General features: G+C 43.5%; 1 long non-coding RNA gene across 1 annotated transcript; it reads right to left on the bottom strand.

Annotated features, from left to right (window-relative positions):
* Positions 1-585: 585 nt before the first annotated feature.
* LOC122238441 lies at positions 586-7,699 on the bottom strand. The gene is made up of 5 exons (XR_006217360.1): positions 7,297-7,699; positions 5,650-5,708; positions 4,752-4,878; positions 2,016-2,372; positions 586-785 (listed from the first exon to the last, which is right to left on the bottom strand). It is a non-coding gene; the product is annotated as an uncharacterized LOC122238441 (long non-coding RNA).
* Positions 7,700-27,509: the final 19,810 nt, after the last annotated feature.

Here is a 27,509-nt window from a genome sequence, read left to right as displayed (position 1 = left end):
CTATCCTGCTGAGAAAGTACAAATTAGCTTGGACTGAGAAAGTAAACATATGGCCAGCCATTCATCAAGTTGGGCTAACAGACATGAGAGAGCCAGCTGCAAAGTTTATGGGAAACAACATTCCTCCCAAGGACATGCCGCAGCTATAAAGTGTCATGCAACCTTCTTGTTGGAGTGACCACTGCTTCTTTTTCACTGAGAAGCATTCTTCTCTAATAGCATAGGTATCAGAAATATTGTGGTTGGAATTAATCAGTAAGGAGGAAACAGTCCATTTTGCCTAGAGGATCTCAGTCATTTTGATACAGCGAAGCTGCCTCGATTTCCAACCCAGATGTGAGGGGTGTCTGGGCACAATATTCCACATCTATCTGAACTTTGTTGTGTCCAGAGAAACAGTGTTGCCGTTCCACATCATAGTCCAAACTCGATGGTGAGCCTTTCCTCACAGCCCTGAACTTAATGTGTACCTTAATTCCACTTTTTCTCATATCCTGTAATAACTCAGCTCTGCCTTCAATGGCTGAGATGTTTCATAGTTCCTCTGGAGTTCAGCCTCTCACATTACAATGCTTTTACATTGTGAGAAATGTGATTTTTTTTTTTTTTTTAGATGTCAGATCTGTTCCTGTTGGTCTTGGGCTGATGAGCTAAGACATCCCGTAGGTCTGCCATAGTAGAGAGTGTTCCATGGGAGCATTCATATTTCTCACTGCATGTTAGTTCTTTTTAGCTTCTTAAAATTTCAGTTCTTGCCCGTAGTGAGTCTAGCCCAGGAGATAGATCTGTTATTAGGAAACAAGAAAATGAATTTTTAATCCTGCATCACAGCTAAGGGCCTCCCTATAGCATCAAATGAGTCACAAACAAGCAGCTTGTGGGTATGTTAGAAGACAGCCCCAGAGACCATCTTGTATGAACAAGAATATAGCCCTCTAACTTCTGCACATTCCAGATTGTTCCCGTTTCTTTTGATAACCATAAAGTTACCTACAGACATACTTTGGCTCACTAAGCTTCAGAGACTTGACAGAATTTTTGTCGAGGAAGTATGAGAATCGATACTTTAAATTTTTTTGGAGCGGGGGAAGTACTTTATGTTTTGGAAATCAATTCATTAAAAAGCAGTTTTAAACAGAGAAAGTGATTTGCAAAGCATTCTTCCTTCTAGGTTTTCTCCAAATATGAGATCTCTCAGAGTGGTTTTTTGTTTTTGTTTTTGTTTTTTGTTTTTTGTTTGTTTTTTGTTTTTTTGTTTGTTTTTTGAGAGAGAGTGAGCACATGCATTGGCGAAAGGCAGGGGGAGAGGGAGAGAAAAGAGAATCTCAAGCAGGCTCCTTGCCCACCACAGATTCCACCCTGGGGCTTGATCTCATGACCTGAGATCATGACTGGAGCCAAAATCAAAAGTTGGCTGCTTAACTAAGCACCTGAGCCACACAGACGCCCCTGGATTTTTTTCAAACTGGCCTCTGCTGAGTGCTTTGGTTCTGTGGAGGCATTGCAGGGGCTGCTGTGGGGCTGAAATGAGCCCTGGCTTTACACTAAGCAGCTTATCCAAGAGTTTGCCTGAATAATATGCTTAGCTAGTGAAAAATAAAGTTTAGAAATCACTGCCTTAGAGCCTTTGATAACCATCCACTTTGTAAAGTAGTGTGCACTGGTTTTAGAATCACAGGAGCCATCGATGCTCCCAATTGCCGTTTGGGGGGGTGGGGAATGTGCTTCTTGAGAATTTTGGCTTTGAATAAGCGGTTGGGAACTGACTGGGCTTAGAGCTCAGCTCAAATCTTTCTGACCTACTTAAGCTGGCTTGCAAGAAAAACAAGATACCAGAGTGAAGTTCCGTTTCTATCCAACAGAGGGCAGTAGTGCAAATGTTAACTTGTACATGAGAGAGCCCCGAAGGATGGAGGGCTGAGGACAGGCTTGGTCTATTTAGATTTGCCCAGAATAAAGCAGGTAACCACATTGTTTTGAACACTTCCCAGAACCTGGGCTCATTCTTTTCTTACCTTTCATCCATCAGTCTTCTAACAAAGCTGGGGTCCTTTTTGTTTTCGAAGTGAGCATTCTGCCTTTGAGAGCCAGGTTAGTAGCTGTTCAGGAGGCCCCTGGACTCTGATGGGCCCGGAAGCCCTGATGTGATTGCTCTCTCCTGGGCTCTGGGAAGCCTGGAACTTCTCTGGAAGACCGGTAGGGGACTGGGCGGGCCTTTGCACGTGGTGTGACCAGCTCACACTGTTTACATCTCTGAGCTCCAGCTCAGCCCTGAAAGCAGCATGAAATTTGCACAGCTGCTGATCTCCATCTGACGACAGAGAGCGTCATCAGCTAAACAACCTGTTTGTGTGTTTCAACTGTAAAATATCCTGGAACACAAAAACAAAATTCAAAACTTTTTTTTCTAACATTTGACATCATGCTTTAAGTTGACCTATTTCTTCTAAAAGCACTCCGTAAGAAAGCGAAAAGCTTTCTCAAATACATCCGGCAGGTCAGGCTTTCTTCTCATTGGCTTAGGACTGTATCAATGCTTCCTACTAGTGCCCAGTGTATATTCCTGAGCACACTGCTGCCCTCAACAAAGCTGGGGTCCTGGTAGCGACTGAGAAGTGACAGAAGGGATAGTGGGAAAGGAACTAACAGCACGTGCCACAAAGCTATAGAATTCCTCTAGCATAAAGTGAATCACATGAATCAATGGTGGCATAAAAATAATTTTTTAGTTGTTGTTAATATCATGGGGATTACTCACTAATTCAACAGATATTTATTTTATTTTTTTTTAACATTTATTTATTTTCAAGAGACAGAGACAGAGTGCCAGTGGGGGGGGGGGGGGGGCAGAGAGAAAGGGAGACACAGAATCCGAAGCAGGCTCCAGGCTCTGAGCTGTCAGCACAGAGCCCGATGCGGGGCTCGAACCCACTAACTGTGAGATCATGACCTGAGCTGAAGTCGGACGCTTAACCGACTGAGCCACCCAGGTGCCCCTTCAACAAATATTTTTTAAATATCTGAAATGTTCTAAGTCTATGAATTCTACTTTGACCCATTTTGGTTGTGGATTCAAGACAATCTAACTGAATTCAGCCATGAAGATATGTCTTGCTACCCTTTGATGGTATACTACATTGGTCAAACCAGACGATCATTTGGAAAGTCATGATGGATGAAATAAAACACACACATAAACAAAGATGTGAAGTAATCAGGTTAAAACAGTTTCCCCATTTACTGGGTCAATTAAAGACCAAAAAGCCTTTTTTAAAAACAAATTGTCTTGAGACTGAGATCCAAGGTTAAAAGGAAAGGACTTTCTCCCTGGTAATCTTTGGCAGCGAAACAAAGGGATGGGTTGGAATTTCACAGAATTAATATGATAGCTCTTGTTCTCTGATCACTAATGAATAACCTGGATGAAATAAACCTCTCTTCTTTGCCAAGGTGCTTTTCATCCCTTTTGATGAACTAATAATCATTTACCTACAGCAATGCAGACTTATTGGCACAGAAATGTGATTCATATTCAGAAAGAACAGCACATTAAAAATAGGAACAGCAAGGAGGGGACTAAACAGATGGTATTCCAGGACCGTCAGCTCTGACGTACAATTTAATCCTCTATTGTCATAACCGTCAAGGGACTATCCAAATCCTTGATTTTACTGGAATTCAGTTGTATTGACTGTTCACAAATAAATGGGTCATTGGCTGAAGATGAAAAATCTTTTGTACTATGGTGAAGACTTTTACTATGAAGTACCTTTATCAGGATTCAATCTGCCTCAGAGATTAGAATAGTAGGAAAGAGCAGTAGAAAATTACCAAAGAGGCCAGGATTCCGGATTTCACTCGCATTGTTATCTGAATCTCTGGCTCGATTAAGTCTCTCACAGATGCGCTATGATTGGAGGGTAACGGGTCATTTCCCACAAACCCCTGTCCAGTCTTACAGTGCTCTTATCACTGGAGTCCTTGATGGAGGGTGGAGTCTGGGGCCAGAAGAGTTCAAGGGGGTGACAAGTCACCAAGTGACCCCTGACTTGTGTCAGTGTCTGACCCCTGACTACTTAGTGAATTCGATCAGTTTCATCATCTAAAAGGATACTAATTTTAAAGACAATTATAAATTCATTAATTGATTGAAACATAGACTCCTTGGGTCGCCTGGGTGGCTCAGTAGGTTAAGCATCTGACTTCGGCTCAGGTCACGATCTCACGGTTCGTGTGTTCTAGCCCCACATGGGGCTCTGTGCTGACAGCTCGGAGCATGGAGCCTGCTTCAGATTCTGTCTCCCTCTCTCTGCCCCTTCCCCACTCATGCTCTGTCTCTCTCTCTCTCTCTCTCTCTCTCAAAAATAAATAAACATTAAAAATATTTTTTTTAAAAAAGAAAGAAACATAGACTCCGTTAAGTATATAGCCTCCTTCTATAACATCCCTGGAAAGCAGTTATGAAAATATTGAATGCCAGCACCCACAGGAATTTAATCATTTCCCAAAGTAACTCATTTAATTTTCTAGCAAATGTAATTGTTTGGGATATTTTAAATAAACATGTATTTTTTTAAAATAAACATGTTCTTCTTATTTAAATAAAAACGTTTAATTTTAAATAAACATGCTTTTTAAAATTTTAAATAAACATGTATTTTATTTTCTTATTTTAAATAAACATGTATTTCTGTGTAACTCATACAATGGTCTAAGCTCTGCCCTCTGCAGATAGGAAAAATAATTCTTACCCTCCCACATCACAGTCTTTTGGTTGTTTGAAGGCACCCGTCTACCTCTCTTAATTAAACCCTGGATCTTTCTTTAATCATTCTTCAGATAGTTGAGTTTCAGATCCCATCACCATCCTACATGGAGCTGTAAGGAAAAAGCTCCTAAAAGTCAATATTTAATTTAAACATGGTAGTTCTCAACACCACCCCCAGAATTTTGATTTAATAGTCCTGGATTGGGACCCAGACATTGGTAGTTTTTAATTCTCCCCAAATGATTCTAATTTCATCAGGGGCTGAGAAGACTGCGCTCCTTCCCTGAACTTAGCACCTCTGGTGTGGAGAGCTGCGACAGGCCGATAAAATAGCTGCTTTCCTGGTTCTGGACACCAACGTTCTGTTGACACAACCTATGTCATATACGGGATTTTAGTGACAGTTATATACACTCTGGGCTCAGACTGGGTTTAAGGTTAACACAAAGGCTTATGTATTCGTCTGGTAAGTTTCTGTTAACTTACACCTTCCTGGTTCTATAGAAATGGAGTTGATTTTTGGACCTAAGTCCAGAAATTTTGTTTTTACTTCTTGCCTGTCACTGTATTATTAGTAATAACAACGGAAATAGTATTTGAGTGTAACCGTGTGCTCAACATGGCACTAAATCCATAGTCTTTTTTTTTTCTGCCCATAATTTTACTTTGCAAAAGGCATAAAAATGCTAATACCTGCTTTTAGCATACAAATGTTTAATTTACAAGAGTGCAAATTGATCAAGATCAACACTTGAATATGAAATTTAATTCCAAGTTTTAGAAAAAGTAGATTGAATTTCAACAAACTTAATTAAAATGTCATCCAATCTTTGGAAATACAAATGCTGCTGGACAGGCTGTTACTCTCGTCTGTTGCTCACCTGAGGTTTTTTTGTTCCTCGGTTTTAATCCATTATCTTGATGGAATCTCACTGCAGTCCTGTGGGAAAGAGATTATTGCTAACCCCATTTTACAGGTGAGAAAATTGAGATTTGGATAGATTAAATTGGTTCCCTTACTCCAGTCTATTAAAACCATTTTAGGGTTCCAATTCTATCAGACTAGTCTATATTCTGTCTTTATATCCCTACCACAAATGTAGATTTTCTTCAACACTCACAGATGTGATCTGGGCACCATATAAATCCCCTTAAGATAGTTGTAAAACTGTGGAGCAGGAGGGAGCGTCGGTGCTGAGTCTTTCCACTAGAGACCTCCATCCAGGATGCATTAACCAGCATGGTAGAGCTATATCGCTGCAAACAACTACGAATCCATTAATAGGGACACATCTTTCCCTTTTGTCTGCAAGGATGTCATGGGACCCTTGGTCAAAACCATGCCAAAATCTGTATTCACTGGTTCCTATTTCTCTCGTAAACCCATCAATTAAGGAAATGAGCACTGTCCAGATGGACTTGTTCTAATGAACCAGATGCTGTCTCCAGAAAGCAGCACGTCTCCCAGGGATCACCATGTCACTACATCACGGACCATCCTTTTAATACATCGCCCTAGGATTTTATCTAGTACTAACATCATCTTGCTGATCCACAGTTTCCTGAGACCAAATCAGTATGTTATATGTGCTTCTTTTTCTTTTCTGGATACTTTCCTTGCTCTCTCTGACTGCTCAAAGATCATGATAGGTAGTTAAGAAACCTCTCTGTTTCCATCCTCATTTGCCTGAGTCAGAGAAACCTGACCCCCTCTGCTTGGTGACATGCCATCCGCTTCACCTCTTCTGAAAACTACCCACAAATCTTGGACTTCCATTGACCTGCCTTTCCCCCTCTGAAAAGCCTTCACTGCAGAGAACACCACACTTGGGCTATTCTGCGATCTCTCTGAAATCTATCAACATTACCTCACTTGCCCCGGGCAGTGGGCAGATTTCTTCCTTGTTCTTCTTGCTCAAATAAAACTCAAAACCCCTCCTGTAATTTCCCTTTGTATTTTCCTTATATTGAGTTTTGTATCCTTTTCAAGTCCTAGCTCATTCTGGGCGGTAGCCTTCCTGATACCTTAAGCTCATAATTGTGTGCTAAATGCAAGTTTAACCCCAAACTATGAATGCAAGGCTAACAAGTCACATATCAATTCCAGCATCAAGAGGAAATATGTTATGTGCCCAATCTTTCTCGTTTTACGAGCAGGTCGACCACCTCTACTCCAGATTCAAATTACATCATATATGAAAGCACTCTTCTCAGAACTTTCTCGATAGGCGTGTATCGTCTTTCTTTATGTGCAGAGAAGCAGGTACCCTAGACGCTTAGAGAAACTAAAGAGTGATAAGGGTCATGGATCCCCCGCATAGAGTCTGATGCTGAGTTGAGGCCTCTTTGCGGCCATCCCAGCTGATTCTCAGATAAGCTGTCAAAGACAACGGTCTCCAGCCCTGTTCAGTGTCTGATCGGTGTCAGTGCTAACATGAGTGACACTATTCTTCCAGGAGCCTGCAGCATTAATAAGAAACTCTATAGGCCACTGTGGTGTGTCAAAGACTCAGGAAAAGCCTACTCACTTTACTGGGAAGTGCTTTGTTCCAGAAGATGATATTAACAATTACTAATATTTTTGAAACCCTCTTATCACCAGCCAAGCCCAAGTTTTTTGGAATGGCGAGTCACTTCAAGCTTGCTTTTGGAGGCCAAAGAGTTGAAAGGTCTTCAATCAATGAGGAGGCTACTACACAAGGACTTTGGATAGTCAACAGAGAGACTGATTATTTCAGTAGACTGTGGCTTCTGATCTCCGAATAGAAGGTTAGCCAGTTGCACACCGTGATCAGCAAGGTCCCTTCCACAGCAGGTACGATTTTAAGCCACATGCTCCCAGAGTTATGGTTGCCCACAAAATGCCCTCTCCCCGTCTCTCTGCCGTCCCCACAGTGCCCCATCCCTGACCTATATAAGCCTGCATGTGGCATGCAGTCTCCCTCTCCCACTTTGTCTTGTCATGGCATTATGCAGTCACCCACAGGAGAGGTACTCCTCATTCGCATGCCTGCCTCCAAATGTGGGCATGAAAATTTGCTCTGCTCTCTGTGGGGCCAGTGACAGGGCCATGGCCCTGCCCAGGCATTCTGGTCTTTAGTTAAGGGATCAGACATCTTTTTTCTTTTCTTTTTTTCAACTGACCCGTCACCTGAGCAAATGACAGAATCTTACCTGCACCCAGAAATTCCCTTCCTGCCCTCTTCCAACCATCCCCACTTCCCTCAACAAGGATCAACAGCACCCTGGCCTCCCAGCATAGATTGCCTGACCTGTTCTTGAACTTGGTCTAGATGGACTCATAGAGCTGACACACTTTGGCATCTCACTTCTTTTTCAGCTGTGTCTGTGAGATTCACTCATGCGGTTGCGTGAAGTCATCAATTGTTTACTCTCATTGGTGGATCATGTTCTATTTGATGACTATTCTCGATTTCTTTGTCCTCTCTACTGTTGGTGTACATTGGGTAATTTCCAGTTTGGGGACTATTACAAATAGCGCTCGCTGCTTTTAAGACTTCAGGCTTTGGTGATCATCTGTACCCATTTCTGTTGGGTAAACATTCAGGAATAGAATTGCTAAGTCACAGGGTATGCACGTGTCCTGCCTTACTAAATACTGTTTGCTTGTTGTCATTTCCTCCTCCACCTCCTCCTCTTTCTTCCTCTCTTCTTCCTCCTTTTTTTCTTCTTTTTCAAGCATATATTTAACAACACATAAAAAACAAACGAACAAAAACCCGTGTACTGGCCTTACACCCCTATGTTTACAGATAAAGGATAAACCTTCACCAGCTTGACTGCCAGAAATGAAGAGACCTGAAGCTGTTCCCTAGCTTTTTCTGGGAGTTCTCAACGAGGCATTTGCTCCACGGTGCCTGATTTATCATCTTGAAACTCCCAGGAGAAGGAAGCTCTGGACCCGGCTCTCTAGGGTGCCCACCTCTGTGACCCAGAAGGGACAGGGTGTGCTGCTTTGCTGCTCAGTAGAACTGGACAGTCACTACCCTCCGTGGCCCACAGCACAGTGGAGACCAGGAGTATTTCCATATATGGTGTAACATGACAGGCAGGGGCTCCTGGGTGGCTCAGTTGGTTAAGCAGCCAACTTCAGCTCAGGTCATGATCTCTTAGTTAGTGAATTTGAGCCCCAGATCGGGCTCTCTGCCTGGAGCCTGCTTTGGATTCTGTGCCTCCTTCTCTCTCTGCCTGTCCCCTGTTCATGCTCTGTCTCTCTCTCTCTCTCTCAAAAATAAATACACATTAAAAAATAATTTTAAAAATCTACTTTATACATGACGGGAAATACTGCACAGAGCATAACTCGCATTATTATCACTAGGTGTGGCGTCTCTCTGGGAGCCCGACCAGCCCAGGCTCGTCCTTCCCCTTGTAGAGCTGCCTCCCTGCCTGCCTCCCCTACCCCTGCCCCCGAGGGCCTGGAGAGCTGGCTCCTTCCACTAAAATACTGCTATGTTCTTCCTGTCATTGGCCTGGCACATTTTTATGCCAGCATAAGGGTCGCTCTTGCTTATCCTGATTGTACAGAGAAAAATTCAGCTAAAGGGCTTATCTCTCTCTCTATCTCTCTATCTATTGGCATCCAAAGACCCTGAGCCTGAACCTGAACGTGCCATCCACCCTGTTGTTGCAGGGTGACCTTGAGTATGTCACTCAACTCCTGGTTTCTCACTTTCCTCATCTATAAATTCAGATTACTAAAAGCTGTCAGCTCTCAGGATGCATCTGGAGAGCCTAAGAAATGATACAAGTAAAGTGTTTCAAACCCAGGCTGGCAGACGCTCAGCACGGACATGTTAGCTAGAATGACCTCATTCTAACTAACTTCTCAAATGCATCTGCGGTCACGTTGTGGTCATTTTGGTGCCCACAGCCCGTCCTCAATTGGTGTGGATTGACTTCAGATTTGTGTTGTGGGCTATTCTTAGGAAAAAGGGGAGAGGAAGAGTCTGCCCTGGATGTAAACTCAACTCCGGTAGGAATGTTTTCTAATGGTCCAGGGGCAAATTTTCTTCAGCTTTACAAAATGTTAGAGTGCGGCCCCAGTCAGTGGACACCTCATTACCTACAAATGGGTGAGAGAAGAAAGAGTGACAGAGACAGAGACAGAGAGACAGAGAGACGAGACAGAGGTTGTTACAACAGCTTAATAACTACAAAGGGGTCCGATGAAAGGAGCCTGGGCAGAAGAGATGGCTTGGTGGAGGCCAGACTGGAGGACAAAGGACGGGTCTGGCTGACCTGGTTTAGCATCTGGGCCACATTACTTACTAGTTCTGTGGTCTTGAACTTTGCCTTTTCCTATCTGTAGAATGAAGATAGTCTTATCTTCCTGAGAGGATTGCTTTGTGACTTAGAGTTAACGTATATAAATTATCTAGCCTAGCAAATCTAAAGGCCTCATAAATGGCACGTATTATTATTTGGAATTGTACCCACTCACCCACACACACACACACACACACACAGAATCCCCCTAATGAGAACAGAAAATAGCTCTGTTGCTAATCACATGTGATATTTCTAGTAGAACTTATGATTTTTTTTTAATGTTTATTTCTGAGACAGAGAGACAGAGCATGAGCGGGGGAGGGGTAGAGAGAGAGGGAGACACAGAATCTGAAGCAGGCTCCAGGCTCTGAGCCGTCAGCACAGAGCCCGACGCGGGGCTCGAACTCACGGACCGCGAGATCGTGACCTGAGCCGAAGTCGGTCGCTCAACCGACTGAGCCACCCAGGTGCCCCTAGCAGAATTTAAATGGTACTTTCTATGGGACATGGATAAGACCAAGTACACAGTGTTTCAGAGAGACTTTTAGAAAGACAGAGATACTTTTAAATCATTCTGGTTCTCTACAGTTTGGTGACCGTTCCTCCCCCCACCCCCCCGCCTTTGGGGTCTCACAGTCCATGACTCATGCCAATATACCTTAACAAAAATAACACGGTCATGTAGCGCTTACTATGTGTCGGGCAACGTTCTAAGCCCTTTGCATGTATTAACTCAGGGGACTGCCACAGTGAGCCCGTGAAATACAGTGATGCTATCCCCATCTTACGGCTGGAGAGAGCGAGTCACACGAGGATCAAATGTCCTGCCCAGGCTACGCAGCTGATAGATGGGAGTGCTCCCTCTCACCCTCACCCTCCTGCCGCACTGGATGGCGAAAGAGGGCACGTCCCTGTGGCAGTGTTCTCAGTGCCTCCCCAGTGGCTCGGGGTTCGCACTGAAAAGGTTGCCCCTAGCGCTCACTCAGCCCTGCAGATTGGTGGTTTGTAGGGTGAAGTCATTTCCATTAAGGTGCGTGGTCGGAAAAATTCCTTTTGGAGGAATCTTTTCGGGATTGTGGACTGTATATTCTTTCAGTCCTGCATCTTCTCTCTTTCTCTTTTCCTCCCCCTTCCCCCCATCCCTCTCTTTCCTTCTATTTTCTTTCTAGAGGTGGTATAAGGGATTTTGAGGATTTTTTTTTTTGCTTTATTCCAGAGAGAGTGGCCTTTTGGGTTGTTTCACAGGGTGTCCAGGGACTTGGATTTGTCAGGGCCACAGGTGTGAAATGGACCTATTCATGATTCTTGAGCTCATGATAAACACACTTTACGGGGTCACTTGCCCCTATGGGCCACACACCGGGTCAGGAGGCAGGGACTCAGGGTAGGGGTCAGAGCGGAGAAAGGGCTTACCTGGTGTCACAACCCAATGTAGAGACTAGAGTCCAGAACTCCATCCTCAAAAGTCAATTGGGAGGAGTCTGGGCCGAAGGCAGCGTTAGAACTGGGCTGTATGCTGAGGGGTGACAAGTATGGGTAGATTTCGGGACTGGCCAGAGCCCCAGACCTTTTGTCTGCCTTCTAAGTTAGGGTGTTCAGGTCCTGCCACTGACTGGCCCAGTGCCCTTACTTTGACAAGGTTGCTGGAGCTACCTTTCTGGAAAATGAGAACAAAACATCCTACTTTAGAGGGTTTTGGTGAGGGTGAAATGAGATGATGCATGTGAAGTTTCTAATGTATCATACATATCGTTTAATATTTAGACTCATTTTGTTAATATCCTGTTGGTTTTATGTTAAGGTTAATCTACCTCCTCTTTACAGGAAACTTGGAGAATTAACTCACAACTGTATTAAGTGACAGGCCAGAACTTAAACTTTTTAAAGTATAATTCCACCTTGACTGTGTTCATTTCTCTTCACATAATTGTTGGTAACATTTAACAGCGTACTTGGGACACGAGGCATTTTATGTCACTCAAAGAAGTTGAAAGTAAAAATGCATAACAATATTTTTTTTTATCATTTAAAAAAAAAATTTTTTTTTTAACGTTTATTTATTTTTGAGACAGAGAGAGGCAGAGCATGAACGTGGGAGGGTCAGAGAGAGGGAGACACAGAATCTGAAACAGGCTCCGGGCTCTGAGCTGTCAGCACAGAGCCCGACGCGGGGCCGAGCTCACGGACCGCGAGATCGTGACCTGAGCCGAAGTCGGCCGCTTCACCGACTGAGCCACCCAGGCACCCCAAAAATGCATAACAATATTAATTCATTTTAAATGTTATACTCAGACTGCATTTTTTAGTTATAAAGGAGGTGTATTGTTTTCTCAGTGAACTTAGGAGGAGTATTTCATTTTGTTAGATCGCAATCACAAGGCGATTTTTTCAGAATTTAGTTCTTGGCTAAGCCTATATTAGCAGAATGAAGCAAAGGAAAGCAGATTAATTCCTAAGAAATCAATTGTCACTTGTCCTTTGATGGTTTTTTTTTTTAACAGAGCATAAATTAAGGAGGTAAACGCCAATTAAACACACAGCTACGTCAGAACCACCGTGGTTTGGATCCTAAGGATCATCTGCTAGTCATGTGACCTGGGATAAGTTTCTTACCTTTTCTGAGCCTCAGGGTCCTCCCCTATTAGAGAAAGAAATAAAGCAAGATTCTTCTGAGGGTACAGTGTATGTAAAGTCCATTTTATGTGGTCATAATAAATGCACATTTAATGGCAGTTTTATTATTTTTATTTTAAAGATATAAAGCATTTAAGGCTATAAGCTGTCATTAGATAGACTCTTATTCTTGTACTTAAAAAAATAGAATCACAGGGCTAAGAGGACTCTCTAGATTTTAAATCCATTTTCCTGTCCTTTGCCAAGCGTCCTCAGAAAAAATGAGTCATTTTCTATATTATTCTGGAAGGTTCTAGGGAAGGAGGTAAAAAACTTTATACATTCATACGTCACTACACACTTTACAATTTTTAAAAAGTCAAGCTTCCTTTTTATGAATCTCTTCTTCCCTTCATATTATAACACCTATTATCTCTCATTCAAATTGTCCTTTTTTGGGGGACCTGGGTGGCTTAGTTGGTGGAGTGCCCGACTCCTGACTTCGGCTCGGATCATGATGTCACTGTTCGTAAGATTGAGCCCCATGTGGGGCCCTGCACCAACAGCACGGAGCCTGCTTGGGATTCTCTCTCTGTCTCTCTTTCTGCCCCTCCCCTGCACACATGCATGTGGGCACTGGCACTCTCTCGCACTCTCAAAATAAATAAACATTAAAAAAAATTATCTTTTTTATTTAGAAATAATCATCATAGTTCATACGAAGGTAGCGCTTTAGAGTTTTCCAAATGTCTCCAAGTACAATATTTGTCTCCTTAAAAAGATTTATTTATTTACTTATTTATTCATTTTGAGAGAGAGGAAGTGCACACACTCACATGAGCAGAGCGAGGAGAGAGAGAGAACTCCAAGCAGGCTCTGCGTGCTGTCAGTGCAGAGCCTGACATGAGGCTTGAACCAACAAACCACGAGATCATGACCCGAGCCAAAATCAAGAGTTGGATGCTCAGTCGCCGGAGCCACGCAGGCGCCCCTCATGTACGGCATTTCATTTGACCTTTGTCCCCGGTGAGGAAGCCACGCTAGATAGTTCTAGAACCATATCTGGATTAAAATTCTAAACTTGAGGATTGTCCTGGCCCCCAACTGCCTCATTACAGAGACACAGATCCTGTGCATGACTCCACCGGATTTGGTACCAAAACAAACCACCACCACCACCAAGGGTCCTGAAGTGAACTGGAAAGGAAGAAAAAAAAAAATCTGACTAAAAGATCAAGACCACCTTTTATTCAAGATGTTATAATAAGCTTTACACAGAAAGGAATATAAAATGGAAAGGCAGTGAATGCGGAGTTTTGAATTTTAAGAATATTTGCAAAACATTTGGAGTTACTAACAGTATGGAAAGTAGCACTGCAGAGTTTTTTAAAAGTTGAAAAGGGATGAGATTATTAACATTGGGAGGATTTTGTTTCCCATTTACCATCAGTCATTCACTGGCCCCCGGAATGCATTTTTCTGCAAAGCGAGAGTAAACCGGTAACACTTTCCCGGTGACCAGCAGAGGGCAGTATCTGCTAACAAAACAGAGGCCATGCCTGGGCAGCTCAGGGACCACACTGCTCGGGCCTCCTGGAGTCCAGGGTGCCATCTAGTACAACAGCGTTGGTGACAACAGTAACAAAAAAAGTTAATACAAACGAGGGCAGAAAGGAAATAAGAAAAAAAAAAAAAAACTTCGACATGAAAGAATAGGAAGAAACTATTTCAGAAACACCTGTGTCAGGCTCTGAGCTAAATGCTACAACGAGCAAGACAAAATCCCTGCGTTGAAGCACAGGAGGTAAGAAGCCAAGCTCCACTCCACCTAGCTGCATTCTTTCTGGCCTGCTTGCCTCTTAGTAAAATAAATACGTGGTATCAGATGGCTACGCAAGGACCCATTCGGTGCCCGGATACTCCAGCTCTTCGATGGTAGCAGCCCAGTACAAAGGCAAGTTTAAGTAGTCAGGATGAAAGAGAAGGCCAAAAGTGCCAGTGTGTTCTATGCATACCTAACATAGGTACCTACATATGCACAATGCATTTCTATTGTTCATTCAGATAGAATGTGGATACACCTTTCACTAACTATTATCTCAAGGATCTGCAGAAATCGTATACTCATGAATATAGAATAAAGAAAAATGTTATACCGACCTTTTTTATTGTTCATTTGAGTATTTTCTACCCCCGTGGCCTCAATATCCATAGTAAGTGAAGATGGCAGAGCCTGGGGTAGGCAAGAAGGAGCGGGGGGCTTGGGTGGGATCGACATACCCAAAGGTGGAGAAAAACTTACAACTGTTGTAGTGAGAAGAATGCATAATATCCCCAGATGAGGAAGATACGGCTTCTGGCTTAGGGAGTCGAAGCACGAAGGGTGTTTGAGATGGGTCTTGTGTGTTGTGATGGTGGCAGAGAGTGGGATGGAGATGTGATGGGTGTGAGGGGAGTTTTAGTTGGAGGAAACATGGAGGCAGAGGACGGCCATTTCCAACGGGGCATCTCAAGGCACCAGGAGGCGGCAGGATGGAGAAGGGGAGGTGTGCAGGAAGAAAAGGCTGGGAAGGACAAAAGTTGGGAGAGGGAGGAGGGGAGCAGAGCGTCGGGGGTCTTGAACGCCATGTTGAAGAGTTTGGCTTATGTAGGCTTAGTTTTTTATGCTCCACCTTAGTCAAAAGACTTGGACTGTATTCTGTAAACCGAGGGACGGTGAACATGACAGAGCATTTCTGTTTAGATTCTGTATGCACGCACATGTCTTTTTGAAAGACGTTACTTTTTTAGAGCCATTTTAGTTCACAGCAAAATTGATGGGAAGGAACAGGTTCCCTTGTATCCCCTCCGCACACACATGCGTAGCCTCCCCACTAGCAACAACCCCAGAGTGGTACATTTGTTCCCACGGAGGAGCCTAGACTGACACGCGGTGATCACCTGAAGTCTGTAGTGTTCCTTAGGGTTTACTCTTGGTGTCATACATTCTAAAGCCTCGGATGACTGTGCAATGGCATGTATCCAGCTTTACAGTGTCATACAGAGGATTGTCACTGCCCTGAAACTCCTCTGGGCTCTGCCTGTTCATCCCTCCCCCCGCCCACCCCCTGGCAACCACTGATCTTTTCACTGTCTCCATAGTTTTGCCTTTTCCAGAATGTCGTATAGTTGGGATCACACAGTACGTAGACTTTCCGTGTTGGCTTCCTTCACTTAGTAATATGCATTTCAGGTCCCTCCGTGTCCTCGTGTCTCGATAGCTCATTTCTGGTTAGTGCTGAATAATACTCCATTGTCTGGAGGGACCACAGTTTATTTACCCATTCATCTCCTACAGGACATCTTGGTTGTTTCCAAATTTCGGCAGTTATGAATAAAGCTGCTGTAAACCTTCGTGCGCAGGTTTTTATGGTGTATGTGTGTGTTTTGTGTGTGTGTCGATGCAAGTGTGACGCCGTGGCCGGGTGGCTGCTTCTATGGACTCAGAGCCACTACCTCCCTGGTAAAGAGGTCAAGGATGACACCAAATATCTAAACCATGTAAAACCCAGATAGCTGATCAGAATATCAGCGTGACAGGAACTGACCACGTAGGGAGACAAGAGGCAGTTATTTTCCTTTTCTTTTTTTAAGTTTATTTATTTATTTTGGTGGGGGGAGGGGAAGAGAGAGAAAGAGAGAGAGAATCCCAAGCAAGCTACGCGCTGTCAGCACAGAGCCTGATGTGGGGCTCAAACTCACGAACCCTCATGATGTGAGCCGAAGTCAAGATTCGGACGCTTAACCCACTGAGCCATCCAGGCGCCCCAGGTGTCTTTTCTGAGATAGACCTTCATTAGGAGACACTGGCACCCGTGAGACTTTCAGCCACAAGCCTCAGCAGCAAGGCAGTGAGGCCTCGTTTTCCTCCTGCCGCCTTACAGACTGTGTGGAAAGCGGTTTCTTCCACTGACATACGTGTGTCCTGTTCTAACCTTCTGGTGCTACAACCCACATCAATAGTCGTTTCAGAGATGTTAGGTTACTATGAACAATAAGATGTTTCCCCTAAAAATAAGTTTCTCTGTGTTTTTCACGTGAGAGATAGGCAAGATGATTTGTTGGGGACTCAGGTAAATGGTGTCAGGAAAACATGAGGAAAGAGAAAAGTTTGTCTGCACCTGAGTGGTACTAAACCATTTTAGCTGGAGGATCATCTGGAAATTTGAACGGAACATTTGGAGGTATCCAAGGTCATATGTAACAGGGGAAATGCAGCTTTAAAAAACACTACATTTGTTCCTCTCCGTCACTCAGTCTTTGAATACATTGCCAGTCGAGTGGATCTTAATGATTTTGGTAACAGACCCTTTCAAAACTTTCAAAACTTTGAGTTTCAAAGCTCAAAACTTTTGAAAACGAGCTAACAACCCTCATCACAAAACAAAACAAAAACAAAAACAAAAACCCACATGTATCTAATAAGATACATTCCTTTTCAGAGGGATTTATCAAAGCTGAAGCACAGACTCAGGTTCGGGGGTCCTTGCTTCAGACTTTTAGAAATAACCACTGTATTTAGTCTCCCTAAAATGTCCCCTCCCCATGTTATACTTCGTCTTCCATTTCTTTTTTTATTTTTTTTATTATTTTTTTAGTATGAAATTTATTGTCAAATTGGTTTCCATACAACACCCAGTGCTCATCCCAACAGGTGCCCTCCTCAATGCCCATCACCCACCCTCCCCTCCCTCCCACCCCCCATCAACCCTCAGTTTGTTCTCAGTTTTTAAGAGCTCTTCCATTTCTATATCTAAGACAGTGGTCATTGCCTAACCAGGTGATGATTTTGAAGCCCCAAGTCTTGTGGCCTGTGATCTTATATACACATGTGGTTATTCTGCCTAATCCCAGAGGCTGCTGGGAAAGGAGATTTTTGAAAGCCTTCTTCCTTCATACAAACAAAAAATAGGATTGTTTTTTCATAAAGAAAACTTGCAGTCAAATTCCATTTTTGTCTTTTATTTTCTGATGTTTTTAAGGCTCTGGCAAGAGTGGACTGAGACTACTTCAGACTCAAGTGGCTTAATGAAGTACCAGCTTTATTGAAGTTGTATTTTATTTCTTTTTTATTTATTTGTTTAAGTAGGCTCCGTGCCCAACGTGGGGCTTGAACTCACGAGCCTGAGGCCAAGAGTCACATGCTCTACCAATGGAGCCAGTCAGGTGCCCTGCTTTACTAAAGCTTTAAACAAGAAGCCCACTGCCCCGTGCTCTAGAAGCAGGATGGCAGAGTTTGCACGTGCTTCGGCGCGGTTTGTCAGGTCGCTCAGCAGGGGTCTCCCCTTGACCACCAGCACATATGGCTCCCCTTTCACACCGCGTACAAGTGCCAGGCGCTCTGCTAGGAGCGCCAATAAAGAGACTCATTTCCCCTTCCCAACAACCCGAAGAAATACAGAAATGTTGTTTTGCCAATTTTAGAAATAAGGAAACTGAGGTGCAGAATGACGAGCTAGGTGTCCAAGAGCTCTCAGTGGTAAAGCCAGGATTTATTTTCAAGTAGCCTCATTTTCACAGTCTGTACACTTGACCTCTACACCATACTGCCTCTTACGTATAGCCATTATTATAAAAAGCAATGACCTCAGACAGCGATGCAGTAACTCTCTTTCTATCCTCCCTCTTGGGGGGTATCTGCAACTGTGGCCCAGGAATTTTCCCAGCTCCCCTGGCCCTTAAAGGATGACTCTTTCTCTCTCTCCCTCCCTCTCCCTTTCCCTCCCAGCCCCTCCACAACACACACCCTCATCCCCTCCCCTTCTCGCTCTCTCTCTTTCTCTGTGCGTGTGTGTCATGGGGCCATCACACAAATGCAACTCAGCCGTACAGTTGTACCTTTGTCCACTTAGGCCCAACATCTAGGTTCATGGAAAGCAGCAAGCCCCAAACTTGCAACTCATGCCTTTTCCATCGGAGGTGCAATAGTCACTCAAATTTGTTTTCACCATGAAAACAAGTCAGAAATCTCACCGCCTCTTTCTTTTTTCCACAACCGATAGAAGAAGGTAGGTATTTAGAGTTTGCAAACATAAACAGAAAAAAACTTCCACGTGGACTTTTTCGCCTTCCAAAGATTGCTTGGGTTTCATTTTTGTTGCCGTTCATTTGTTTTGTTTTCTAGAGATGTGTATTTCGTGTTTCCAATTGTCCCTCTTGGTCAGTTTTTCTAAATAATATTTTTTAGGTTTATACTTCCAAACTTTGATTCTTCTCTTTCTTTGAGACTAAAAATACTCACTTAAACTAAAACTCCCTCATGTTTAAAAGACTCTTGGATTTCAAGACTTTGTCTTTTTTTTTTTTTTTTTTTTATTTATTTTTGGGACAGAGAGAGACAGAGCATGAACGGGGGAGGGGCAGAGAGAGAGGGAGACACAGAATCGGAAACAGGCTCCAGGCTCCGAGCCATCAGCCCAGAGCCTGACGCGGGGCTCGAACTCACGGACCGCGAGATCGTGACCTGGCTGAAGTCGGACGCTTAACCGACTGCGCCACCCAGGCGCCCCAAGACTTTGTCTTTATAGAGTTAACTAGATCATTCTTAAAACCGACACCATATACGGGTCTAACTCAATGCAGGTGTTTTGACTGGTTCACTGCTTTGAAAATTAGCCGAAACACCACTAGCATCTAAAGAAATCAATATCCTGGGTCCTTCTTCATCTCTAAACCCGGAGTGGTACCTGGACCAAGGCCGTGTCCTCATGTCTCACTGGTCAATGACTACCTGGCAATTGTCCATAATAGTTTCTCCTGTAAAGTATAACTGATGATTAAGAAAGGGGACAAAATAGCTAAGACATGAAAATATTCTCTCCTTAATAATAATGTTATATCCTCAGGTAATTTTCAAGGTGGAAACAGTGCGACTTTCTAAATATCAGCATTCTAGATCCATATGGAAAAAAAAATCTCCAAATTTAATGATAATTATTTAACGTATATTTTGTTCTTTTTTTCTTGATGCAGCATGTATGTTGAGGTCACAGGATGTGAACAGATGGAATATAAGACAGGGGCCAACTAATTAACATTAAAGACAAGGAACCCATTGTCTTCTAGAACTCCTATCCATCTACCTTCATTTCTGTCACCATGGTACCTAGTGGCTCAATTATGGAGTGTTGTGAATAAACAAATAAGCAAAATCCACTTCATATAATACTGCTGCATAGTGTTCAAGAAGCTGGGCTTGAATGTTTTCCAAATCACTGAAACCTTCCCAATAATTTCCCTTGTTAAGCTTCCCCTTATAGGGGAGATGAGACTGCAGGGATTTTCGTGTAAATTGTTTACTTTACGGATGAGTAGAGTGAAAACTGGTGTATTTTAAATTGCATTATGGGTATTCTTGTGGTTTCTAGTTCTGAGGGCTGACTCTAGAATGCCTCAGAGGGTTGTGCCCACATAGCGTTTTGATAAGCTTTTATTAGATGTAGCATTCTACATCTATTGGGGGAGAGCAGGGGTTTTCCCAGTTGTGGAGTCGCTCCTGCCTCTTCCCGGAGCAGTCGCTTCCCGATAAAATCGGGCAGAAGAACACCAGAAGATTCTGAGCAGCATACAAGTTCTCAAATGTGACCTGGGAATTCTTCTTTGAGTTTCTCGGGCAGCCTGTGGTGGGAGAGCACTGAAAGTCGACCCACTTCAGTGAGCATATGATCCAGCAATCTCACTGCTGGGTATATTTCCAGAAGAATTCAAAGCAGGACCTCAATTATCCACAGTAACCAAGAAGTGAAGGCAGCCTCAGTGTCCATCAATGGATGAGTGGATTTAAAAAATGTCTCACATGCATTCAGTGGAATAGTACTCATCCTGAAAAAAGAGAGAGAGAGAGCCTGTCAACATGTCGCAATAAGGATGAACCTCGAGGACACTAAGCTGAGTGGAATAAATCAGTCCCAAAAGACAACCACTGCATGATTTTACTCATAAGAGGTGTCTAAAGTAGTCAGACTCGCAGAAAGAGAAAGCAGAATGGTGTTGCCAGGAGCCTTGGTGTGGGGCGCTGGGAGGAGTTGTTTAATGGGTATGAGTTTCAGTTTTGCAAGATGAAAAAGCTGTAGAGAGCTGTTGCACAACGACGTGGGTATACTGAACACCGCTGAACTACACGCTTAAAATTATTAAGATGGTAACTTTTCTTATGTGCTTTTTGCAATATTAAAAAAATAGATGGGGCGCCTGGGTGGCTCAGTCAGTTAAGCGTCCAACTTCTACTCAGGCCATGATCTCATGGTTTGTGAGTTCGAGCCCTGGGTCAGGCTCTGCACTGACAGCTCAGAGCCTGGAGCCTGCTTCGGATTCTGTGTCTCCCTCTCTGCCCCTCCCCCACTCACATTCTCTCTCTCTCTCTCTCTCTCTCTGTCTCAAAATTAAGTAAAAACATTAAAAAAAAATTTAAAAAACATAGATGCTTTTGTGCCTTCTCCTTGAACTGATGGATTTTAATGAACTCAGTTGCTAGTGTAGAGGGAACACAAGTGAGGTAATTCTGATGAGAGAAAGCCATTCTCCAGGTAAAGCTACTTACACTGGAGTTGACCAATGGGCACATTGATTCCAGAACCTACATCCCAGAGCACTCCTGTGCCACCCAATTGCTTTGAGAGCTACCATGGCCTGCCTGGAAACTTTTAGGGAGTCTCCGAGTTCACATGTGGAGAAGAGCAAAAAGTGATACGAGTAAAGAGTATCAACAAACCAACAAACATGCTCCAAGTAGGGGAGGCGTTTCTAGGAGAAAGTATTTCTTCGGGGTAGTCAGCCTAGCAATAGTTTCCCCACATGTCCCAAAACTGACAGGAATTTATACCCGGAAAGGACAATAAATGAATCACTCACATCATAGAAGAAAGTGAAGTCGAGGAAGGTGAGGACCGACTTACTCAAGAACCTCCAGAGAAAAGATTCAAAACGAGAACGTCAGTGTAAGACCCCTAGTCTCAGTGGTAATTTTAGACAAGATCCTTTCTTGAGTGCAATGTGATAGGAAAGGCCATTATTAACACACACACACACACACACACACACACACTTCACCAGAGCTGCTCTGGTTGAAATGACAACAGGGGTAGCGGGGTGGTGGTGGTGTCATTTCTTCCCTCCACACTTTATAGCCTCTCCACACCTCACCCCTGCCCCTCAGCACCCAAGGCACATCTGCCGATGCCTAGGACGCTGTGGGGGTACACTATGAAGACCCCTGCACCGTACTCTCCTTTTCGCTTTATGCGTCCACCATAACATGTACAGACTACTTTGTGATTTCTGTGTACATGTCTTTGGGAAGAAAGCTCATGAAAATAATACCTACCGTATATTGAGCACTTACTATGTACTGGTTTGCATGCTAAGTTGCCTTATGACCATTTTTAAATTTAATCCACCCTCCGAAAGTTATTGTTTTACCCTATTTTATAGGGGAAAGAAAATAAAGTCTGCATCATTTAAATAGTCTGCTTAAGCCAACGTCTGATTAGTGGCAGAGCTGGATTCAAGTTCAGTTACGACTGAAGGCCTGTGCTTCTAACCCAGCAGCAATCCAGGTTGTGACTGAATCATCTCTCAATGCACATCACCCAGGAAAAGATAAGTAATATATGTTGTATATATGTATGCACGCATACACACATATGTGTATACTATGTATATATACTTATATATACACATATAATAATGTCAAGTATTGGGGTGTCTGCGTGGCTCAGTCGGTTAAGCAACTGACTTCAGCTTAAGTCATCATCTCATGGCTTGTGAGTTCGAGCTGCGTGTCAGGCTCTGTGCTGACAGCTCAGAGCCTGGAGTCTGCTCCAGATTCTGTGTCTCCCTCTCTCTCTGCCCATCCCCCATTCACACCCTGTCTCTGTCTCTCTCTGTCAAAAGTAAGTACACATTAAAAACAATTTAAAAAGATAAAAAAAAATAATGGGGCGCCTGGGTGGCTTGGTCGGTTAAGCGTCAGACTTCAGCTCAGGTCATGATCTCATGGTCCGTGAGTTCAAGCCCCGCGTAGGGCTCTGTGCTGACAGCTCGGAGCCTGGAGCCTGCTTCCGATTCTGTGTCTCCCTCTCTCTCTGCCCCTCCCCCACTCATGCTCTGTCTCACTCTGTCTCAAAAATAAATAAACGTTAAAAAAAAAAAAAATAATGTTATTACTACATGGAAAACTTTTAGCCTGTCCTTCAACACTAGAGTTACAACAAGCTTATCCTTTTTTTTTTTCAATGTTTATTTATTTATTTTGAGAGAGAGACAGAGAGAGAAGGGGAGGGGCAGAGAGAGAGGAAGACAGAATCCCTAGCAGGTACCATGCTGCCAGCACAGAAGCCGGATGCAGGCTCAGTCCCATGAACCTCAAGATCATGACCTGAGCTGAAATCAAGAGTCAGATACTTAACCAACAGAGCCACCCAGGGGGCCCCGGGAAGTCTATTATGTTAAAAATGAAGAGCTCAGTAATCCGTTTCTCCCCCTAAACCAAAGTTTCATGAAGGCTCATGTCTTCCTTTATTTACATCATCACCCCCAGCATAATGTTGGAAATAGCAGATGTTCCAGAGGAATTGGAGTGAATTGTACTGCCATTATTTGAGTGTCGAAGTCGATTGAGGATATTTGTTTACGTCTAAGAAAGAGAACTCAGTTACTTTACGGTGAAATAGCACCTAATAACGTGGAATTCTTGGATTCAGCAGGCCTAAGGCAAGTTTGGATTTGTTTTTACATTTATGAAAATGTCAGAGTTGTGTGATAGTTTAAGCACTCTTACGCTAGGTGTGGCCCTGAGATCAGAAGAGTAAAACAACAACGCAGACCAGTGAAAGTTCTCTTGTTAAAGAAAAAAAGGAAATAGACTTGTTGTTTAGAGAACCACAGTTTTGAGATCGAATGTGTCATAGAGTTCACTTGTCTCCATCAATGGATTCTTTTTTTTTTTTAACGTTTATTTATTTTTGAGACAGAGAGAGACAGAGCATGAATGGGGGAGGGGCAGAGAGAGAGGGAGACACAGAATCGGAAGCAGGCTCCAGGCTCTGAGCCATCAGCCCAGAGCCCGACATGGGGCTCGAACTCACAGACCGCGAGATCATGACCTGAGCCGAAGTCGGACGCTTAACCGACTGAGCCACCCAGGCGCCCCCTCCATCAATGGATTCTAAAGGGTTGCCCTGAACGATAACAAATTTTATATCACAAGAAAATGACTTTGCCCGGGTAGGAGTAGAGAGTACTTAAAATATCACCTCATGTCAATTCTGAAATCATGTGTTTGAGGAGAGCACGTCCAGGCCTTGTCTTCTTTGTCAGAACAAAGTTCAAAACCCTCAGCAAGACCGAGTTACTGTTTAGGAACGTACTTTGCAAATCCTAAAGCGCTCTGTCAGGTTGGTTTGTACTATTTCTGTTCTTCTTTGAGATTCTGGTGTCTTTTCCTGTGGTCCATCAGAGGAACTTCCTGCCGGAACACATCTGGTACTTCAGACCTAGTGAAGCAGAATCGTTACAAATGTATCCAGACCCAAAGGGCATCATCTGAAGGACAGAAAGTACACTTACATGTCTCTTGGAGTGTTTGAAGTAAGGGCCATCTTGGAGTCTCCTGTTAATGAGGCCATCCGTGGCCCCTGAGGTCTGGACGCTCGGTTGTTGTAATGCCTCTAAAGCTACTCTCTTAAAAGAGAAAAAAACCCTAACTATACAACAGATGGGCAAATGCCCATTATGGACCTGCACTGTCAGTACATTCTGCCACAACCGGGGTCTCACTCGCTCCTGTGGCGATTTCCGAGCTCACGGTGGTCAGTGAAGCACTTAGGCAGGACGTGGAAGGTTCTAGAGGGCAGCATTAATGCTCCAGCCTCCTCAGAATGTAAAAAGGAATGGCACAGACATCTTAAAAGCCTAGGAGGAGAGCCAGAGTCTAGAAAGTTCAACCTTCAGCGGCCTTTATCAGAATGAACTGCATTTGTTTGCTTCCGGCAGGGAGCTGAGAGCAGTCATCCTCACAGATAGTTTCCTAAATTATGACTAAAGTACACTATAGAAATCGTTCAGGAAACATTTTCTGATTTATTGTTTGCTCCATAAAGCTATCCATTAAGAGAGACAAAATGAAAAAATAATATACCATAAGCCATGTAAAACTAGATAGGTAGAAATGGACCTTCCTCTTTCTTGTTCTAAAACATGTGTAGAGTACTTTCTCTCTATAGTAGTTAAATACTTAAAAAAAAAAAAAAAAGGAAAAACATTACCATTGTAGATATTTCACCCTGAAGGGCTTTGGTACAGGGGATTGGTTACATGGATAATGGCAGAACTGAGGGGCCAGATGGGACCCAGGGAGGCAACCCAGAACCTGGCAGAGCAGTGAGCTAGTACTAACCATTGAGGAAGAAGAGCAGTGGGAGGGGTCAGTGATGTTCAGCAGGAGTTAGGACAATTGTGAGGACTCCTGGCAGGAGCTGGGCCAACGAGACAGGAGTGCTGCCAAGCCAACGGAACAGCAGAAATTCAGCTGGAGATGCCTCAGGAAGCATCTGCTTTCTCCTCGGCCTTTCAAGCTTCCAGCCTTCCACCAGGAACTCTCACTGGCCGAGCTGACCTGGGAATAAGAGGCAAGGGGTTCCTGGGAAATGTAGTCCCCTCTCATATAGGGCAGAGGGCCAGAGGGCAGGTGGGGAAGGGCAGGGACAGCAAATCTGCAACTGACCCACAGACAATCTAAGAAGAGGTGACTTTTCCCCCAACATTAAAAGAAGTTTGGGGGCACCTAGGAGGCTGAGTCGGTTAAGCACCCTACTCTTAATTTTGGCTCAGGGGCAGAGCCTGCTTGGGATTCTCTCTCTTCCTCTCTCTCTGCCCAACCCCCCCCCCTTCTCTCTCTATCAAAATAAGTAAAATAAACTTAAAAAAAATATTATTACAAAAGGAGGTTTTTCCCTGTAGGACTTAAGTGAATTTATACATGACTTTGTGTCTTTTATTTCACCCTCATGTTTATTTAGTGACCTGAGAACAGATTTCCGATTAAGATTAAATAATGAACCAGAAATTGGTTTAAAAGATAGACAGTCGTAACATCATCTGGGAAAGTAGCAAGTAACTGGATTCTGCCCCTATCAAGATGATCCATCCAGAGGTAAGCCGGAAGCGGTCTCAGAAGCATATTCCTTGACCAAAGTCATTGCTTCATCTGACTTCGTAACCTTTAAGGGAATGAAACTGGTTGCACACCTGCTCCAGGGGGAGCTCACACTCCTTCCAGGCTGTGGCGTATCTGCTCTGCGAGTTTCCTTGCTTTTCTTTTTCCAAGACCACGCCCACACCCTGAGAATTGGGCAGGGGAAACGCTGGCTGACCAGACACCTACTTGTTCACTTGAAAGGTAAGTTGCGAGTTGAGGTAATATTTTCCCATTTTTGTTAATGGCTGAAGCCTTATGCCAGCTCAGAAAATTCTTCCTAATTGACAGTGAGGTGATCTGTCGCTCTGTGAAGAACTGACATGAATGGAGACATTTCAAAATAGAGCTGGGGTGGCCACCACAGGGAAACTGCCTTACCCATCTTTATTTGAACTGGGCCAAAACCTTTAGATTGGGTAAAATGGTATACATTTTTTTTTTTTAAACCAATTGCTTGCCAAGTCAGCAGGAGAACGGACTTTTTTTTTTTTTTTTTAATGTTTATTTCTGAGAGACAGAGACAGAGAGAGCAGTGGAAGGGCAGAGAGAGAAGGAGACACAGAATCTAGTAAGTGGTAGAGCGAGTGAGGGCTCAAATCCAAGGCTCTGAGCTGTCAGCACAGAGCCCGACGCGGGGCTCGAATTCACAAACCGTTAGATCATGACCGGAGCCGAAGTAGGACGCTTAACTGACTGAGCCACCCGGGCACCCTGAGGATGGACACCTTTATATCAGGCTGATGGTTGTGGACTTTCTGAAGGTAGAATCAGTAGTCAGTGAGTAACTCAGACTAGCTTAGCTTGTTAACCCCCGCAGAAAACTTTTCTTTCCTTCAACTCATGGAACCGCCCTTCCTTTTCCTAAATAAAAACCCTTTGCTTTCACCCTACAAATGGGACACATTACTTGGGTTTCTACCAGAATCTGTGGTCCCAGAATTGAAATTCTTGGATCCCAAATAAATGCTTGTTTCTTGTTGTGCCTCTTTCTTTTCAGGCTAATGGATCAATCTTGAGTCCAGATCAGAGGCCAAGAGATATAGAAGAGAGTAGAAAGCAGTTTTCTTTCCCTGACCCAGATTTATAACAGGTTTGAAATATATTTTTGAAATGTGCTTTGATATTTTTGCTTTGTCACTTTTAGGCCACTGAAAAAGCCCTCTGGCAGATAGATGCCGGGATACGTCCAATACGTCTCCTTGCTCAAAAATAATTTACTTCCCCTCTGTTCCAAAAAACAACCATAGTCAAAACTAACAACTGTAATCCCCTTTCCTTCATCGCAGTTTACAACAATAGCTAATTTTTATTTAATGTGTTCTATGTACCACACGCTATTCTAAATACTTGATACACGTCAGCTCATCTAGTGCACATAACAAATCTATGTGGTAAATCATATTATAGTATCAATTTTACAGATGAGGAAACTGATACACAGAGAAGTTAAACAGCTTACCCAGAATTATACAGATCTGAAAAACCCAGAAGTCTGACTCCAATCTGTGGTCTTACTCACTACTAGATTCCTCTTGGCTTTAGTCAAGAGCTGAGAGTAAAGCTATCCGATTAAATCAATTTACAATTACGTGTGAATAATTG

Source organism: Panthera tigris, chromosome B2 (genome assembly GCF_018350195.1).
Source record: "Panthera tigris isolate Pti1 chromosome B2, P.tigris_Pti1_mat1.1, whole genome shotgun sequence".
Classification (NCBI taxonomy): Eukaryota; Metazoa; Chordata; class Mammalia; order Carnivora; family Felidae; genus Panthera; species Panthera tigris.
Note: the sequence above shows the minus strand (reverse complement) of the source record. Positions and strands in the feature narration are given on the sequence as shown.